The following is a 7,799-nucleotide window of genomic DNA, read 5'->3' as shown; positions in this document are numbered from 1 at the left end:
TACCAAATTAAAGATTATTTTTTTACGAATTCAACCATGTATAATAAAATTGCATTACGACATATCATTTTTGAGAATTAATTATTAACACTTCCGTATACGCTATCCATGCTCATATGCGTAAATAATTGTTGTCAGAACAATAAAATATATAAATCAACAAATAAAGAATTGACATGATTGATATTTGTAACATTAAAAATTATAAATAATGTTAAGCGTTATAATAATTTTTATTATTTTTCTTTAAAGCGAGTAAAATTTTTTTATTCATTTCTGTGTGATAATTCTCTTAAAGTTATTTTTAATTTTACGCTTTAATATCTTATATATTTACTTGTCGTTTACGTAATAATTTCGAAACGTACTTAATAATGAAATAATTTCTAAATGTTTATACACAATAAATTTATATTTTGTATCGTTTACTCATACTCATCATAATAATGATACTCGATGAAAAAATGTTTTAAACATAATGACTTCTAACACTATGAACATTTTATTATAACTATATTACTGCAACCTTCAATATCACATGTTGTTGAAGTTTTCAAAACTAAATTCTACTATATTTTTAAATTTTTCTGCTCTTTTATTTGTATAACTATTTTTAAACCATGAATATTTAAATAAGTTGTGATATCGAAGGGATGACAGTTGATTATGTATCAGAGATTATAATTCTATTATATTATTTCGTTCATGTAAATTTGTATTACTTTCTAATAATAAAATAATATCTGAAAATCTTTTAGTAAAATTTTTCCAAATTCTAAATCCGTAAATATCTAATAGTTGTATTTTCCCTGTAGTGCCTTTCGGTATAATCACAGTAGTAATATGATTTCCTGCAGGTGTTAAATCTGAAATAATAATGTCCATGAATCGATAAGAAGAACGCTATTAGAATATTTGGAAAATAAGTTTCTTCTAACTACATTTTAAAATAATCTGTAAGAAATATAAATGAATATAAATGTTAAATTAATAATTATTTTATGACTGTTATATGAGATTCTTAAATAGAATATAAAATATATCATAAAAATGAGACCTATAATTTCATTATATTATTTCGTTTATGTAAATTTATATTTACTTTTAATAGTAAAATAGTATCTGAAAATGTATTATAAAAGACAAGTGTAAAAGGAAATAAAATATTAAAACGTAAAACTGAAAATAACTTTAAGAAAATAATCTTAAGATATTATACAGAAACAATATACAGAGATAAATAAAAAAGTTTTACTCACTTTATAAAGAGAAATAATAAAAGTTATAACTTAACATTATTTATAATTTGTAATGTCAAATATCAATCACGTCAATTTCCTTATTCGTTGATATATAAGGTGTAGTAAAAAGAAATCTATTATTTTTCCAATAGATGGCTTTAGTAATCTGTATCTCGCGTTGTATAAGTGCAATCGGATTACGCCAAATGGCGTTAGAAAGATAAGATTTCGTACTAAAAAAACTTCTCAGACAGTTTTGTGATTGCTTGAGTCAGTATTGTTTGAGCGCGTGTCAAAGATGGACACCAACAAAGAGAAAATACGCCATATTTTACAGTTTTTCTTCGATAAAGGCGAAAACGCAAGCCAGGCGGCTGAAAATGTGAATAGTGTTTATGGTCCTGATACTGTAACAGTCAATATCGCGCAATTTTGGTTTCGTCGATTCCGTTCCGGTAATTTTGATGTCAAAGATGCACCACGCTCTGGAAGGCCAATTGTCGAAAATGTCGATAAAATAATGGAAATCGTCGAGTCCGACCGTCATGTAAGCACTGTTTCGATTGCCCAGGAGCTAAACATTGCACAAAAAACCGTTTGGAACCATTTAAATAAGGCTGGATACAAAAAGAAGCTCGATGTATGGGTGCCACACGAGTTAACGCAAAAAAACCTCATGGACCGAATTTCCATCTGCGAATCGCTGCTGAATCGCAACAAAATCGACCCATTTCTGAAGCGAATGGTTACTGGTGATGAAAAGTGGGTCACTTACGACAACGTCAAGCGAAAACGGTCGTGGTCGAATCGCGATGAGCCGGCGCAAACGGTGGCCAAGCCAGGATTGACGATCAGGAAGGTTTTGCTGTGTGTTTGGTGGGATTGGCAGGGAATCATCTACTATGAGCTGCTCCCCTACGGCCAAACTCTTAATTCGGACCTGTACTGTCAACAATTGGACCGTCTGAAAGAAGCAATCGCCCAGAAGCGGCCAGCTTTGGCCAATAGGAGAGGAATTGTGTTCCATCAAGACAACGCCAGGCCACACACATCGATAGTGACTCGCCAGAAGCTCCGGGAGCTTGGTTGGGAGGTTCTTATGCATCCACCTTATAGTCCGGACCTGGCACCAAGTGATTACCACCTGTTCCTGTCTATGGCGAATGATTTTGCTGGTGAAAAATTCGCCTCAAGAGAAGCTTGTGAAAATCGACTGTCCCAGTTTTTTGCCAATAGGGACGAGGGTTTCTATGAGAGAGGCATAATGAAATTACCTTCAAAATGGCAACAAGTTATCGAACAAAACGGTGCATATTTGACCTAAATCGGATCATTCTAACTATGCTAAATAAAGCCTTCAATTTAATGCAAAAATAATAGATTTCTTTTTACTACACCTAATATAATATTTTATTGTTCGACGAAAATTAATTACACATATGGACATGAATAGTACTCGTATATATACGCAAGCGTTAATAATTAATTCTTAAAAATGATGTGTCGTAATGTAACTTTATTACACATGGTTGAATTCGTAAAAAAAATAATCTTTAATTTGATTAAAAAAAATTTTTTTAATTTAAGAAAATTATGGGTGATGGGAGTATTTTGTTAAACAAAAAAATAAACCAAATTTTTTTCTTTATAACTTTAAAATACTCTTGAAACCGTACAACTTTTGTTTAAAAAATTTTTTTTTATCTTTTATATTCCTAACAATATTTGCCTCGAAAGAAAAATACCGTTTTTTTTAAAGAGGGGAGAGAGTGTATTTTACCCCTTAAACATAAGTTAGGGCACGTATAAAAAAATACGTGTCTCTTAGATTTTCTTAGTGTTTAACAACATATTTCATAGGAGAATCAAATCACTTCTAGAAGTTGTAAAACTTCCCTTGTTAAGTTAAAACTAATAATCTCAAAAATTAATACATTTTTATTATAATAGCATAAACAGAAAACTCACTTGAATAAAGTTGCGATAAAATTAATTTAATTGAAATTTGAAGTTAAGAAACAGAAGTTAATTTCAAAAGAATTATTTACATTAAAATTAAATTTGTGATTATGTTGTTGTGATATTATGTTGTTTTATATAAAAAAAGATATCAACAATAAAAATTATATTGAATAAAAATTTAAAATATTATTTTTTAAATGTGTTTATTTAAATTACTCGAGAAATGTATTATTTTTTGCTGTAGGTAATTTTAATATTTACATCATACGAGAATTTACGCCCCAGGAGTTACAAAAAATGAAAGGAGTAGAGATTATCTGCATACAATCACTTTATTATGTGCTTTTTAAAGACTAAATCTGGCGCCCAACTTTATCAAAAATAAAAATTAACACCATAGCGCGTTTGTACTTTGTTTGTACCGATCATTATTTCGTTTGTATCTTAAACAGTTAAACAAAAAAAAATTAAAAATTAAAATGGCCAGCGCGCAACCTTAAGATTTTTAAATTTCATTTATGCCATTTGAAAGAGAATCATTTGTATCCGTTTGTACCTCTTTTATTTTCGTTTATACCTCAAACGGTTCGGAAATATAACGCTTTTCAATTTTTGTACAATCACCATATTGGAAAATTACCTATTTTAAAAGATATCGAGATGCGACTAACGATATTCGAAAGAGAATACCCGTTCGTACCCGTTTGTGTCCCTCTTACTTTCGTTTGTATCTTAAAGGGTTCGGAGATACAGCGATTTTAAAATTTCGGAAATGCGTCAAGAGGAAAAGTCGGCCATTTTAAAAGATACCAACGGCATTTAAAAGAAAATCGTTTGTAGCCGTTTGTACCTCTCTTACTTTCGAATGGCGTTAGTTTCATTTCGATATCTTTTGAAATGATCGATATCCCCTCTTAGCGCATTTCCGAAATTTAAAAAAATGCTGTATCTGAACTTTTTGAGGTACAAACGAAAGTAAGAGGAGTACAAATAAGTACGATTCTCTTTTAAATACCGTTGGTCGCATCTCGATATATTTAAAAATGGATGGTTTCCCAATATGGCGATTGTGCAAAAATTGAAAAGTGCTGTATTTCCGAACCCTTTAAAATATAAAAAAAATAAAAGAGATACAAACGGACACAAACGATTCTCTTTCAAATAGTATAAATAAAATTTAAAAATTTTAAAGTTACGCGCTGGCCATTTTTAATTTTTAATTTTTTTTGTTTAACTATTTGAGAATAAAACAATGTACAAACGAAATAATGATTTTAAGAATCTTTATTTTAGACCGCACATGTGAGAAACACAATCAATATGAGAAATTTAAAATGCCTATTACGGTCGAAGCTGGATCTTCATTGCTTAAAATAATTCAATCTTAAATTACTAATATAATATATACTATATATGTACTTGCATATATACATTGTAGCCTTTTCAAACTGCGCGCCGAATTGTTTTTCCGGACTATAAACGCAATTAAAACTGCTCTAATAATTTAGAACTAAATTGACAAGCAATTTTAATAATTTGATGCTACAATCAAGCATCATATTATAAAGATGTTAATATTATATATTGAAAAACCCGGCCAAGGTAATATTTTTTGCAATAAATTGTTTTTTGCAAATAATAGTTTTTCAATATATATTAATATGCTTGATTGTAGCATCAACTATAATATGGTATATATTAGGTGCGCATCTTAATTCTCGGCTTCTAATTTCAATCGATGAGTACCTATTCAAATTTACATATCTTTCTCGCCATATAGTCATATTGGAGCTCCATCTTTTAAACGCACTGTAATTGTTGGCGGTTGTACTAACTTAAAAAAAAAAAAAGTGTTAAAAGCAATATCGTTTGAGAAGCAGCATTTGAGGCATTGCCTTCTTTTCGTTTATCAATTAAAAAAAGTGCTGCTGAAGCACAGGAAATAATTTTTTCGGCTTTGGGAGAGGATGCTGTTTCTTATAGTACCTGTAAAAAATGGTTCTAGCGGTTTAAGAGTGGAAATTTCGACCTTAATAATGAAAAACGTCCGGGACAGCTAAAGAAAGTCAACGATGAGGAACTGGAACAATTTTTGGAAGAGTATTCCTGTCGCACAGTCAGAGCTCGCATAGGAACTCGGAATAACAAGGCAAGCCATTTCTAAGCATCCACATAAGCTGGGGAGGATTCAAAAGGAGGGTCATTGGATTCCTCACGAACTCACAGCTGAGAACAAACGTAGACGCTAGAATATTGCTGTGTCGTTGCTATCCCGATTCAAACAGAAGATTCAACAGAACTTTTTCTGCACAAGATTGTAACCTGTGACGATAAATGGATCATCTACGATAATCCAAAGAGGCGAAAATCGTGGGTTTATCCGAGACAGCCTTCGAGTAATACCACAAAATCGAATATCCACGCCAAGAAGGTGTTGCTGTGTATATAGTGGGATCAGCAGGGTGTCGTTCATTACGAATTGCTTCAACCTGATGAAATGGTCACTGCTCAATGTTATCAGCAGCAATTGATTCGTGTTATTGACACATTGGATAAAGCCTTACAGTGGCAAAAGAAGAAGGAAGGTCATCTTGCTTCAAGATAACGCGCGGCCACACACAGCAAAATGATTTTGAAAACGATCATCGACTTGAGCTGGGAAATTTTATCGCACCCGACGTATTCTCCAGACTTTGCTTCTTCAGATTATCACCTTTTTAGATCCTTGCAACATCATCTGACTGATACTCATTTCACTTATGTCAAGAATGTCGAGAAAAGTATGATCGAATTTATAAATTTAAAACAACTTTTTTTCAAAGTAGAATTCGGCAGCTTTCCAAAAAATGGCGCAAATGTATAGAAAACGAGGGAGATTACTTTGAAGATTAGGTAATTTGACTTGTTATGAATTAATATCAAAGTTCAATAAAAAGGCCGAAAATTAAGTTGCACACCTAATATGTAAGTACATATATAGTGTACAATATTAGTAATTTAAGATTGAATTATTTTATTACAATAAAGATCCAGCTTCAACCATAATAGATTTTAAATTTCTCATATTGATTTTGAAATAATGATTGGTACAAACAGATACAAACGAAGTACAAACGCGCTATTAATTTTTATTTTTGATAAAGTTGAGTGCCAGGTTCACATCGGTCTTTTAAAGATAGCATCGAAACTATGCGTGGCGAGCGAGGGACTTGCCTCGTGTAGAAAATTCGAAGTGATGCAAAAATGACAATATGATTTTCTACATATTTTAATTCATAACTAATGGTGACTTTTATTTACAATCTACTTGACTACAAATATAGGATCAGCTTCTATTTTAGATGTTTTAGAACTAATTTATGATTATTCTTTAACCAATTATATCCAAACTTAGAGATGGCATTAAGAATATTTTTAATTATCCCGGTTAAATAGTTTCATGTAAAAAAATATTTTTTATATTTAATGAATTAAAATTAATGAATTAAAATTAGTAAAAAAAATATTGAAGATCATCAACTAATCACTAATCAAGTAAAATTATCCAATATAGGAATTCTTTTAATTGGAAATGAAATATAAGAGAATATAGATTTTGATAAAATAATTGATAATTTTGCAATTATTGAAGCACGAAAAATATTATTGTGATTTTAATAATTATATTTTGTTTGTAACATGTAAATCTTGATGTGTACATTATATAACTCCTCTCTTCTGTACATATGATTATAATAAATTAATATTAATTTATAGTGATGTGTAAATGCCAGTATGGGCCAACACAAGATATTGGTGTATGATACGATCAATTCTTTATTAATCAAAAGTAAAAATGTTTCGATCCTGGTTTTGAATCCTTTTCAGTACATAAAATAATGATAAGACAATAGTTAACCGCAGGATCACATTACGAAGACTGTGTTCAATATTACCCGGAGATGTACGTCAAATTGGCAGATTCGCTATAGATGCAGATGAAATATTTTTTATTTTGACAACGAATCATATCTTAACGTAATTAAAATCACTTACATGTATCATAGAATCGGAAGAGCACTGAATCACCACTTAATCAACTATTAAATTAAAAAAAGATTTTTTTTTTATATGTGAACAAAATTATTTGTATATTAATATTATTTACTAATTAAAGTTATTAAGAAAAAAAGTTAAAAAGAATTACAATGTGAATATCTTGCTTGATGAGTATAAAGACATTGTTCACAATTCGAACGCTTGACTAATAATGATAAAATGTTGTACTTTTATCTTTGAACGTCTTCTTGCTATTCATCAATGTAACAGTTGATTTCTGTGTTAGCATAACAACCGCTAGTCTCGGGGAAAGAAAACTAGTTGCAGTAGTGATCCCCGGGGTGAGTGGGTCCCAATCACCACGACACAGCGCGTCCTCGGGTTGCGGATAGAGGAAAAGCCTCGCTATCTCGGTTGAGGATAGAGGTTAGCTGCGAATAAATTGAATAAGCAGTCGCGGACAGCCGATTGGAATGGTCCTCATGTTTGGGGGTTGGGCGTGGGTTTGATAGGCTCACACCGTGAAACGACTTTATCTTGAAACAATCAAAACTCGCC

The sequence above is a fragment of the Trachymyrmex septentrionalis genome, unplaced genomic scaffold, assembly GCF_001594115.1.
Source record: "Trachymyrmex septentrionalis isolate Tsep2-gDNA-1 unplaced genomic scaffold, Tsep1.0 scaffold312, whole genome shotgun sequence".
In the NCBI taxonomy this organism is placed as follows: Eukaryota; Metazoa; Arthropoda; class Insecta; order Hymenoptera; family Formicidae; genus Trachymyrmex; species Trachymyrmex septentrionalis.
The sequence above is the reverse complement of the archived record's forward strand: the minus strand, read 5'-3'. Positions refer to the sequence as shown.